This window comes from Nipponia nippon, unplaced genomic scaffold (genome assembly GCF_047370975.1).
Source record: "Nipponia nippon isolate SJK-2023a ecotype South Korea unplaced genomic scaffold, ASM4737097v1 scaffold_6, whole genome shotgun sequence".
Lineage (NCBI taxonomy): Eukaryota > Metazoa > Chordata > Aves > Pelecaniformes > Threskiornithidae > Nipponia > Nipponia nippon.
Genome location: NW_028262380.1, coordinates 82025235 through 82037972, shown reverse-complemented (window position 1 = coordinate 82037972; position 12738 = coordinate 82025235). Strand labels below are relative to the sequence as shown.

The 12738-nt window shown below is 51.1% G+C and overlaps 1 protein-coding gene across 2 annotated transcripts in view; it reads right to left on the bottom strand.

Annotated features, from left to right (window-relative positions):
• SLC4A4 (solute carrier family 4 member 4) overlaps positions 1–11506 on the bottom strand; it is a 183554-nt gene extending 172048 nt beyond the window's left edge. The window contains exon 1 of one of the 2 annotated variants that reach the window (XM_087737167.1): positions 11377–11506. The gene's annotated coding sequence lies outside the window, so the exon portion shown is untranslated. The remainder of the gene's footprint in view (positions 1–11376) is intronic. The other variant, XM_087737168.1, reaches the window with a different exon arrangement.
• Positions 11507–12738: the final 1232 nt, after the last annotated feature.

Genomic DNA, 12738 nt, shown 5'->3' with positions numbered 1-12738 from the left:
GGTATACGGAGCAAAGCACTACCTTCGGGTGCCCCTCGCCCTTCCGCGTGCTGAGCTGATAGAGCGATGGAAATAATGCTTGACCTGTCACGAGAGTTAACAGTGACCTGCTTTCTGCCTTGTTTTCAATCTGCGGTGCCAGCGAAGAGCAGACCAAGCCCGTGATCTTTAAACTCAGACCTGCAGACGATCAATTAGTCATTAATAACAGTTTGGCCCGGACCAGGCGGGGACACATGATTGCGTTTGTGCGGCATTAGTCAGCGAACGGAGCGACACGGGTCCTTTCGCCACCGGGACGCCAACTTCAACAGGAGGAACGTGACGCAGCAGAGCGGTATACGCAGACAACGCATGATCCTGCATAAAGTCAATCCACTTAGAAATGTTAAACTCACTTTACCAGGAAAATGACTTTGCTACTGGATTGGCGCTTGCCTGCGTGGGAGAGTAATGTTCCTCATTTGGTTCTAAGTGCCCTAAAGCTGGATTTACCGTATCCTCCCACCGCAGCCAAGAGCACGTAACTGAACTGCTGAGCAGGCGGCTCCCAAGTTTTAACAAGACTGTCCTCTACATGACACCTACTTAAGGGCAGCCCAGACTTACTCAGATCAGCCTAAAACAAGACTGAGAACAAAACAGTAACCCCGAGCTGAAAAGTAGTTTCAGTAGTAGCAGTAGTTTCAGACCTAGTCCGTAAATAGGAACTTCCCAGACGTCCCTGAAACGTTCTCTTCAGAAGGGAGAGATTTCCCAGGTTCCTGTGCAACTCAGCCCTTCATCAATGAGGCTTGCAAGCCATGGCATTTTAACACCAGCGAGATACATAAAAAATATTTTATGGCTCCCTCATTCTCTCTCCTCCTCTTCCTGAACTCTGTAAAGTAGGAGTTCCTACTTCTGCTTTACGAACCATAAATTCAAAAGCATTTCCAAGTGCCACCGTTAATGTTAACACACTCGGCGCGATATACAGCCTACAACAAAACAACGTGCGCGTTGATTTTAAGTAGAGCACGAGAATTAGCGTGCGATGCTCGCGAGAGTCAAGTTACGAAGGTAACGGGCCAGGAATTGCACGCCAAGATCTGACACACAGGCATATCGGACCAGGCTTACGTGCTCGTGCTGATCACCCACCATCTGCTTTCATCCTCTTTTTCACACACATCTGCCTAAAAAACCGGAGGCAGACATTCCTTGGGAAGACACCTCAGAAAAAGGATTTTCCGTAACAGGCCCAAAACAGTTGGTTTGCTTTGGCAATACATATTCATAAAAGCACAACAGGGTAAGCGCTCCTTTTTAGGCTGACAGGGCCAAGGAAATGTTTTACTGACCTACTGATTTAAAAAAAAAAAACAAAACAAACAGATAAAAGGACTTGTGCAGTTTGGAGTATCAGGTGCGGCCACAAAGCAAGGGGATGGAGAGGGCAACGCAAGGCGCCGTGCGTGGCCAGCACCCGTCCGGCCTGACCTGCCCAGCCTGGTCATCACCTCTCCGGGGCTGCTCCGATTCCTCCCCAACCCGGCAGAAATCCCTCCGACCACCGTTCCTGGGTACGGTACTTACGCAAGTCGGCGCCTGCAAACTTCACCCGTCGTATTTAACTAGAAACCTCCAGTCCAGAAGAGGGTGCAACGGTGGCCAACTCCAGCTAATTTTCAATGGAGTTTGGATATGAAGCTGCCTTTTGTCCTTTTGGTGATAAGGGCCTCAGTAAGGAAAAGAGATAAAAGGTCCTCCTCGGTGACTGGGGCCAAGTCACATGTGCCTTAAACACCAGCTGCAGGCACTTTCTTAAATACAGAGTAGAACCACCTATCACTGAACCCAGCTTGTAAATCGTCACGTAATCAGAAGTTTCTTGGAGACACCTGTTTACAAAGAACAGCTTTACGCCCAGCACCTAATTGCAACATGGCTGTTTAAAGGTAAAAGGAAAACAGTCTACAGTAAGATTAAATCCCAGTTATCTGCACCCATTATCTTGCATTTTTTTATGGCTAAGTGGAATGACTGACCCAGGAACAGAGCCAGAAAAGTTGGGCTGATACCACAGTCCAAGACTTCACAGACACAGCATTGAGAATTTCAAATTAAGGTTCATATCCAGAAGCGTACCGACCTCTTCGTGAAAAACACTAGGGAAACGCTAAGCTGTTTGTAACCCAAGGCATTACTGTACCAGGAATACTTAACGCAAAGGTGTCTTATTCATCATTTAGAATTAAAAAGGCAGAAACAGGTTCAAAAAAGATGCCTTCGTTTGTAGAAAAGTCATTACAGGAACTTCTAGCGTTCACAGAAATCTCTATGCACTCCCACATTTTGCCACCGCTGACGGCTCAGGTGACGTTCAGGTTACTTGCCAGGAGATATATTTTGAGCACGATGAGCATAAGTTGCTTTTGCAATGCTTTTTAATAAATTAAGTTGTATACCTCATGTTCGGTGAACTGCATTGGCTCTGGGCTCTTCTAGCTTGATCTTTAATTTGAGTCATTATTTTAAAAGCTGGAGACACGATCTCCCTTTATTCAGTGTCTGGAGAGGATTCTGACACCGTAAGATATAGCTGGGATTTCCACAGAACTGTTTTGCAGCGTATTGCCTTTCAACAAAAATTATACATTGCATTTTTGGCAAAGAGAAGAGATGGGTGATCCAAACAAAACTTACGAAATATGGAGCTTTTTCTTTTGCAGCAAGTCCTGCTGTTTCACTGTTTTATTCACAGGTCCAGAGCGTCCGTCCCGGGTCAAACTATAGTATGATGATCCCAGTTACGTGCCCACTCCTTTAATTTATACTGCAAATAGGAATGAGCCATTAAACTGAGTAGTCAGAGCATCACGGTTGTAGTTCAGTGCCCACAACAGTCAAGGAGGGGTGCCTGGGCTTGCCTACGTTGTCAGCGAAGCACGGGCCCAAGCCTACGCTCAAGCCCAGACTTGCTCGCATTCTTTCCATGCTAGCAGGCTCTCAGGCTTAGCTTCAGAGCGCTTCTAGGATGGAAAATCCAAGGCCTACCACAAAGCCCAGCAGATCCAGCTTTTCCTTCTTGCCACCGGACGCCAGCAAGGTCCCACGTACCAGGCAGAACTCTCGAGCGCAGCAGCGGCAGGAACCGCGAGCCGGTCTGGGCAGGCACGGTGCACGGATGCTCCCTGGGCAAACCACGAGGCTTTCAGCCAGGGAAGCTCCGAGCCGTCGGGCTCCGCGCGCCGAAGCCTGCTCGCAGACCTGTGCTTCGAGCGCCAGCGCGATATTGCCAGGGACAGAGAGAGCTCGGCGCGGTACCGATCCCTCCCTTCCCTGCAGACCGCTCGCACCGCCGCTCGCACACCTTCCCAGCCACGCATCCGAGCGACACCCGAACTTCGTCGGGCACTCAGCCTTCGTTCTGCCTTCCAGGCTTGGCGAAATTTTCTTCAAACGGTTCTTCTATTTTCATCCAGGTAACACACCATTTAGAAGAGCGCTCTCTCTTTTTGAATGGACCTATTTTCCGTTTAAACGTTTCGCATCCTTTTAGCAGTTACGCAGGCTATCTGCGTTATACAGAGCGAAGCACCACGCAGATTAATGCATTAATCAAAGGAAGCCTTTTCCAAATTCAAACCATAGAAAAGGCACATACCTTTTCCTCCGCTAAACTAACCGAAGCACTTCTTTTGTCTGACACAAGAGAGCACATTCAGGACCCTGATTTACCCTAATATGGTGTCAAAACCCACGTCCCGAGGCACGGTTCAGTACCACATATACCACCCGCCGAAGGCAAGCATTCTCAACGCTTGTATGTCATGGAAGGCGGGCGCTGGGGAGACAGACTGCCGTTCCTTCTAAAACCCAACTGCTGCTTTTCAATATGTAAACTGATGGCTTACCATTCGTGAAGAAGTAGAAAGTGTCAAATACTGGTTTACCCCGACTGGGAAGCATTTACACAGTTATGGGGAAAATCTCTGCGTGCCACATTCCTGTGGAAGTACTTCTCGCTCTCAGGCAAGATAGCCTTTTCTTTCCAAGCACATTTTGGTGCTGTCTGTGTCGGTAACAGACTGGAGACAAACTCACTCCGAAATGGAAAGCATTTGAAGTTACCACTCTGCTAACAACATGTGTCTATTCAGGGTGTTTTTTCAACCAAACCAGTGATGCCATCGGACAGGGCTACAGGTGGACTGCGACTGGAAACGCCATCTAGGCGGGTGGACTAGATGATCGTTGTAGGTCCCTTCCAACTGAAACATTCTCTTCTATTCTCAGTAAATGTTCTATTCTACGACCTCTCTCGAACACCACCCTCCAAGTCCCTATCAAAGATGCACTGAAGACTTTGCACTGGTCTTCAACCGATTTCCAACCCCACCCCGCAAGCAGCTTACGGTTGCAATCTAGACTTTGTTCCTGCACCCCTCTGGCCCCGTTCGATCGGCTCTCTCCGCTCGCTGTGCTATCTCACCATGCCTTTCTCCTGTTCGTACCAGCGGAGCTACTCACGCGGGACCCAATCCAGCGCAGCACTTCAGCGTGGCCTTCAAGGTCAATTGGCTGAATTGCTTCAAGGCCAGAAGTCACCTGTGCCAAAGTGCTTTGTGGGAATAAGGCAACAGCCCCACAGAAACCAACCTCCCGTGAATGGTAGGAAGGGTACCAGAATTGGAGCCCGCCGTACCGTCAGCAGCAATGTGAACCACACGGCCGCGCTCCGACGGCACGGCTCCGGATTTCCAAGCTTTCTCTATGCACCGATACAGATGCTGGCTGCACTGAAACTCCATCCATCTCGGTGCCTTTTTAAGTTTACCTGTCAACCGCATTACAAAGGCATCTGGCGCTGCTTCCGTAGAACGCCACATTCGCATCTCGCCCGGGACGATGCTCCTCAAACTTGGTTATTACTCACAAACCCAAACCTAACAGGTCATGAGATGCTGAACAATTTATGTGGAACTACTCCCAGGGCGCTACGCGCCGTATTGTTGTGCCATTAAGGCTGTGGAACGAAGCTTCGTCGGGGACAGAAGAGAACAAAGTGTCCGTCTATTTTTTCATTGCGATTATTGTTTCTGCCTAGAAGACACAGAGGCTGGTCTACTGAACAGGGCCACTGTTCTTGAGCCGGGCTCTTTGTCTGCTGAATGCAGGAACTGTCAGACGTGGAAGTGATGTCAGACTATTCAAATTTAACAAGAATTTGGGTAAAAACCACTTCACGATCACCAAATTTACCCACTATGAGACCTAAGCAAAATGTGCACGTACAGTTCCCGTACATGAGAAATACACTTTCATTCAATTCCAGTGCAATAAAGCAGGTTTAATACGCTCAAACGCTACTTTTCCTTGAGCTACCGAGCAACGATTTCCCAACCTCATTCTAAACACAGAGCCTTCTCATATTTAGCAACCTTGATGAAAGATCTTTATGCTTACGTGTAAGGGTTGACAACGCGCCCGAAGTGTTATACGGTCACAGGTACAATAACGGCAGTTAACTTTTGCAACCTTCTGTTCAAGGTTAGCAGTTGAAATTAGAGACTCGGATCAGTAAAACTTCAAGAGGTGATTAAAATTAAGTAAAAACTTAAAAAAAAAAAAACCAACTTCAGGTGAAAATACTCTCAGCCTCAAGCTGCACGCACCAATGAAAAAGATAGGCAAGTTCTCTTTCTGCACCTACTATACAGAAGAGACAGAACACGAAAATGTTAATAAAGACGATACTTGACAGGCAAGACTCCAGTCGTCTTTGACTTAAGATTACGCATCCACATAGTCATCAAAATCAAAAATGTTACATGTTTGGCTCAGAAAACAGTAGCAAAAAAAAAAGCCAGGATATACCACAGGAGTAAATTTTAAGTGAAAAAGCCCCGAATGCGTTGCACGCGCAAACCCACCAGGATTTCTTGCATCATACCAGCTCATTGCGATAACTCGTAGAAGAAAGTAAAATTAAATCTCCGCTGGGGAGCAAGCACATAAAAGTTTAGCCTGCTTCACTAATGCCACAGATCAGCAGCAGTCACCGTTCACAGGTTAAAACAAGAGGTACCATCCCCACCAGGGCCCCCGTAGCTCCGAGCACAGTCTGCCACCCACAATTACTTGGGGCCATAGCCAGGCAGGTCATGGAAATACCCAAATTCCAGATTTAGGGGTAGGAACACTCCAACGGATCAAAAAACAAAAGTTCAAAACCACCCTCAAAAAAAAACCTGTACCAAGGAAATCCGTAGCTAATGGACGGGAAAATAATAACCGAGTAAGCTGAAAAAGCAGTCCTTGAAATATGTCTAAAAAGCAGCAATGCAGACAAAGCTGCTCTAATTTATAAAGAAACGCAATTTGTTTCACACTCTCTGGCTGGATCCAAGCTTTTCTCCCCTGCAACCCAGACAAAATATCCATCACTATGGACCGCACCTTGCAGGAATTATTTGTTTACAAGGCAAGGAAAATCATACAGCTCATCAAGCCCACATTTTCTCTTTCAAAATATTTTAAAATATTTTCATTTATCATAGTAACATTAGAATTGAATGAAGCCACTTTTATAATTATCATTAATAAAGTGATTTTAGTAATCATCAGTCCTAAAAGAAGTCATTCGAACAATTCCCACCACCGCCAAGTTCAATTTTTCAAGACGCTTTGAGACGCGAGATGTAAGGATCAGTACTTATGGAAGGACAATTAGGGCTTTTTTCAAGTCAGATTTAATACAGAGTATTGAGCAAGCATATATTATATAGTAGCAAAATAGAAACATGACCCTGCTCCCCTGTAAATGTAGTTATATAATAAACTCAGATATAACATACATATATATAGTTATATAATAAAGCTCGGATGTGAAATGCTGCAACTTGGAAGGTTCCCCCCCCTCCCTTAAAGGATTTCCTCAGGAGTAGTAAAGGCATAGATTAGCCATATTCTCTCTCTCTAGACACAAATTTATATATATAAAATAATACACACACATTTAAAAAAAAAAAAAAAATAACCCCCCTTCCATCTTTGTTTTACTTTTGCAGCAGAATTCGCTCTGCTAACAGCACCCGTTTCTGGAATTCAGATGCTGAAAGTTCATTTGAGCCGCAAATTAAAAGGACGCCGATTTTGGTGACGTCAAATCACCTCTTCTGATTTGTCTGGTGAGGAAATCTGTTAAAAACAGGGCCGTTCGCCAGTTCCCCTGATGTGCTCAGAAGGATCAGTCATAAACAGTAAGGATCACAGCTGGCTACTGTATGCTGTGAGTCCCGCTCTCCTTTTATTTACACGGCCGCAAACTTGGACAGGAATCCACAATTCCAAAACAAACGGAACGCCAAGAACCGAGATGTAGGTTTCTCTGATTTTCTGCTATTTCTCCCACCAAACTCATGCAAGTTCTCCCCACTGATGGTCCCTGTGGCAACTTTGAAAGCTCCTTCGGTGAAAAACTAGTAATTGCAGGGGAGTAATTCAAAGACAGGTCTCTCTCTTCAATTAACGTAATTAGGCAACTGAAAACGGAGAGGAGAGATGATACCATGGGGCCTCCCGGCTGGGCAGGTCACCGCGCCGGCGCTCGGTTTAGAAACACCTGATGCCACGGACGGCTTGCGCCCTCCCAGACCCCTAAAGGCTTGTGCACGGTCCTGTCCTAAATCCTTTTCTTTCATCGGAGGTATTTGCATCATAACTAATATCACACAGTAATTGCCAAAGCTTAACAGTTAACTGCATGTATCCTTGAGCTCAATCTCCATGCAAGCTTTGACCTGAAAGACTACGGCCGCTCCTCGAAGCCACTATTTGATATTGAATCATCGAGGTCTAGAGAGAGGATGGTAGAGATTTACCCGAGAGCGAGCACTCCAGCAGGCTGCGGTACAGATTTAACCAAGTATTTTTCCAGTTCTGTAGCTTTCTACTTATGCCACACACGGTTTTATCACCTGTGCAACGGTGTCCAACAGCAATAAAAAGCATTCCTGCCACAAACTGCACACAATCCTGAGCAAACTCCATAGAAACGAGATGCTGCGGCAACTCAAAGTTCAAGGGCGGAGGGTGGAAGCATTGCTTGGAAGGGTTGTAGGACTTCACCGCAACCTTGAGAATTTTATTGCTCTATTTTCAAGGCTCACGGTGATACGGTTGAGACCTCCGCCTCCCCATTCAAGTCCTGTTATTTAGAGGGAGCATAAAAGAGCAGCTTTCCTTCCCCCAGAAGTAGCACGATGACACAGAGCCACGCTCCTTTATCCATCTTAAACGCAAACTGCTATTACAGGGCTTTCAAAGAGCGCTCCCTTCGGAGCCTGCTAAATGGATCTGAAGGCGGAAGCAGCTAATTGACTTTGAACGAGAAAACCTGATAGTAGTTATCAGAACCCTTTTAATTTGCTCAAAGCGAGAGTTCAAATTCTAAATCCGATGCACAAAGAAAACATGCGAAAGGCAAGTCACTGGGGCGTGACAAGGATGCTAGCTCGCGAAGGCAATGTAAGTCATTTTTACCAGCGCCACGGAGGAAACGACCCGATGTCGCGGCACCGGAGTTAGAGACGCTGCGAACGCTGCTTTCAGCGAGGCATCTTTCAACCCAGCCTGAAGTCCTCTGGTGCTCCTGACCCATCGGAAGGAATTCGAGTGCAAACCAGTAAAAGCTACGCTGGTTTTGATAAGGACAGGCATAACAACGTGGTAACATAAAACTAAAAATCCGCAAATCCACACCGACGGACCGGCACGTAGGCACGCAGGAGCATCACGCTCTGTACCCACAGGAATAAGCATTTTCAGGCAGGCATCCACCCTCCTGAAGCAGCTATCTCACCCCGTGTATCTGCGCTCAATCAAGGCAACACCTCGCCTTTGCAACTGCTTCTCTCTGGCAGGACAGCATCTCCGACCGCCTAAAAACTGCGACCTGAAAATACCCGCTTGCAGACTCATCGGCAGAAAAATAAGAAATATGAGTTTTCTCTTTACTCTCTCGCACAGCAATTCTCATGCACAACCTTCCCCCAAACACCTTCCAGCTTCTTTATTATTACGGGTCGTCAAGGTGGCAGCGCAGTTCAAACCCTTCGGACAGAAACGCAAGCGGCTTCGCCGCCGCCGCTGGAAGCACACCTGTGTGCGTGAGCAAGGCGCCCTCTCTCATAAGGAGACCAGAAAACAAAAGGAGTTCCACATTTTCCCTTCTCACAGGGATGCGGGTCTTGAAACTGCACTTTGCGCACAAATTCAACCTTCTCTTATCAAGGTCAGACATCGGTAACCGAAGCGTTCGCCCCACGCCTGCAGCAGGGCTGTGAAAGGGCATTTTGAGAGCTCCTCTACAGAACTCCTTTTAAAAACCGACTGTGAGGAACACCACAATACGCCGCCAGCATACGAGGGTGTTTTCTGACTGCAGAGGAGTTTCACGGTTTAAAAACATAACATGGAAGTTTAAAGGGAAAACCTTCACGGTTACGAGCTGCAGAAAAACCTGCCGGCCCTTGCCGGGAGCCGACTGGATGTGCAGAGGGTGTTAACTTGCCAGGAATGCCCTGCGCACGCAAACCAAAACCTCAGCCCTCCTCCCCCCAGCTGAAAAAAAATCAAAAAGCCGAGCCGTCATTCCTTCTCGCCCCACTTTCAACTCCGGACAGCAGCAACGCGCCGCGCTGCCAGTCCCTCCTAGGCTAGCGGTCATTCCTCTACAGTTGCCAGCCCCTTGAAATCTCGGGAACGCAGCTTAGAGCAGCCTCTTCCTTAAAGTCCAGCTGCTGAGCTGCTGCTTTTATCAATGTGAAAGTCACGCTCGGCAGGAGGGAAGGGTAAGTTACGAGTAAAGCCTTCCCCTGATACTTTTTTGGAAGAAGTCTGGTTTACTTTATGTTTGCATCTAACGGGGGGGGGGGGGGGGGGGATCACAGAAAAAGCATCCCTGCAGATCGCACTGACATTCACCTTTCGGCTCACACCGACGCTCGCAGGCAGGTGAAGTTACTGACAACGACAACCCCCCGCTGAAATAAAGCCTTGCAAAACTGGGCTCTGCGCTCTTCTGCCGTGCCCGAAGTCACTGGGAAAGGTCTTTCAGCGCTTGCTTCAGCGCTGAACCGCCGGCGAGAGAAGGACGGACGCAGGCTGCGACACATCAGCTCGCATCCATGCCAGCACGCGCACACGCAGATGCAAACGGTCCCATTTCACCGTTCTGCCTATGACGGGACACTGTTACGACAAAATTAAGCCTGTCGTGAAATAGTTGCTGGGGTTTGGGAGCCTTAAGTGTCGGGGTTGGGGGGGGGGGTGCTCTGTACCTCGCTCTTAATGCACAAACAATTTGCTTTTCATCATCGACCAAAGTAAGATCGGGCGTATTCCCGCAGACTCTCGCATCAGCCGTTAGTACGTAGCAAATGCTGTTCCCACACGATACGCGACTCTGCGCATTTTGTTAAATCCAGCGAGCCAAGTTTCTTCCGTTTTTTTTTTTTTTTTAAATGGAAAATAGGCACATTTCAGGAATAACCAGAACGATACAGCCACTAAGCAGCTAGCAGCCTAAGCACAAAGTCACGCTTAGATGCAAAGTAAACTGCGCCTCCCTGAAGGAGAAGAGGGCACTCATCGATAGGACAGGGAGCAGCTCTCCGACGGAGCGGTGGCTGTGAGGGCTTGTGCTCGGGCCCAGCCTTGCTGCTGGTTACGCACCGAACTTGAATTACAGGGCTGCGGAGCAGGGCTCCTGCCGCACGCAGAGCCCCGCTCCCCTCGGAGCGCGCCGCCCGGCACCTTCTCCCACACCGTCCAAGCGCTAAAAGGATGTGCTCCTAACGAAGGGGAAAGCCGTTAATAAATAACGCTGCCGTAAAAAACAAACCCCAAAGATGCACGGACAAAAGGACGATTAAATTCTCATTTCCACGTTTGCTCTTGAGCAGAGGGCTCCGGGCTGCGGTGCTCAGCAGGAAGCTCGCAGAAGGGAAAAGCAGCAGCGAGGAGCTCGTTTCAGCTAGGAAAATACCCCGGTACGGCCGGGGACCAGTGGACCGCCGCAGCCCGAGAGGAACGGGGATTTCCTTACACCGGCTGCTGCTGACAACCGAGTGAAGCCAAGTTTTGGAAGTCAGCACCAAGTACCGGCGCCAGACAAGGGCGCCTGCAGAGACAAACTCCGCAGGAAAGAAACGGGGGGGGGGGGGGGGGGGGGAGAAATGTGCCTCGCTGGGGAAGCCGGGGGCGTCTCGGCTCCCCGCCGGTGCCCGGGGGCCGCCGCTTCGGGCCAGCCGGTGCCCGCCCGGGAGGGACCGGGCAGGTGGCGGCGGGGCCCCGGCGAGCCTCCCCGCTCCCCCCGGCCGCGCTCACCTGCGGGGCTCGGGCTTGCGGCGCTCCTCCAGCTTGGCGGCGGGCGGGGGGCCGCGGGCAGCGGCGGGGCCGGGCGGCTTCAGCAGGCGGTGCGGGGCCGGGCCGCCGCCATGCACCTGGCCGTCTCTCTGCAGCCCGCCCGGCTGCCGGGCGGCGGCCGCGGGGAGCGCGGGGGGAGCGCGGCGCCGGCGGCGGGGCCCCGCGGCCGAGCGGCGAGGCGGAGCGGCTGTGCTGGCGGCGCCCGCCCCGGCCCGCATTTAAAGCCGCCCGCAGGCTCGGACGTCCCCTCGCCCGCTCCCATCCCGTCCCATCCCAGCCCCCGCTCCCCTCCCCGGCCGCTCGCCCGCCGCTCGGCCTCACGGGGCCCCGGGGCGGGGAGGCCGGAGGAGGAGTCTGGGGGCCGGGGCTGCCGCCGCTCCGGCCTCGCTCCGCCCCGCCGCTCCCAGCCGCGCCGCGCCGCCGGGGCAGGTGCTCGGCGGCCGGTCGGGCCCCCGGCGGTGCGGGGCTGGGAGCCGGCCCCGCCGGTCGCCCGCAGCCCCGTCCGCCACTTTGTCGCTCAGCTCCTCGCCGGGCTGGGCCGGTGAGCGAGAGGGGGGCGGCGGGGGGCAGCCCCGCAGCGGGAACCCTGCCCCGCCAGCGCACACCGGGCGGCAGCTCGGCCCAGGGCAGGCAGCAAAACAACAGGCAACACGGAGAAAAGATCCCTGGGCGAGCATTGCGCAGGGAAATTCTCTCGTACGAGGCTCACCTCTCACCGACCCTGCCCGCAGCTGCAGTCCTAATTCCCCCCCTCTCTCTCACACGCTTCTCTTGCCCCGCAATGCCCTTCCAAAAGTTCTCCCCAGCCTGGTGCTGGGGGAGAGCACTAAGGCCACCAGCCCACCTCTTGTCCAGTAAGCGGCGGCTCTTGTGCTCGGCTTTACTGCCCCGGCCAAGGTGACGAGATCTATGAAATATGTTTAAACGGCGGGGCTCTGCGGACGGCTGACACACAGCATGGCAGGACAGCGATCCATCAGCAGAAAGGACGGGCAGGCTCGGGGGAACAAAGGGGGCTATTGTGGCGCGGGAGAGGAGAAACTCCGCTTCTTCAGCAAGGTCTAGGATTAGCGCACAGCAACGGCCTCTTCAGCTGCTCCTCAAGCCCCAAGCCCCGCTTTTGTCACCCGTCCAAATTCTGTATTAGGGAATAATACGCATTGGACAGGCAAAAAAGCAGCAGCGACAGAAACCACAGCGCTTGCCGACCGGGGTGAGCGCGCCGCAGAAGCCATCTCCCCGCTGCATTCCCCCTCGCTCCCGCTGCTGTCACCGCCGCAGACGGGTAACTGCCAGCTACTGTCCCCGCGCCCCCGTTTCAGG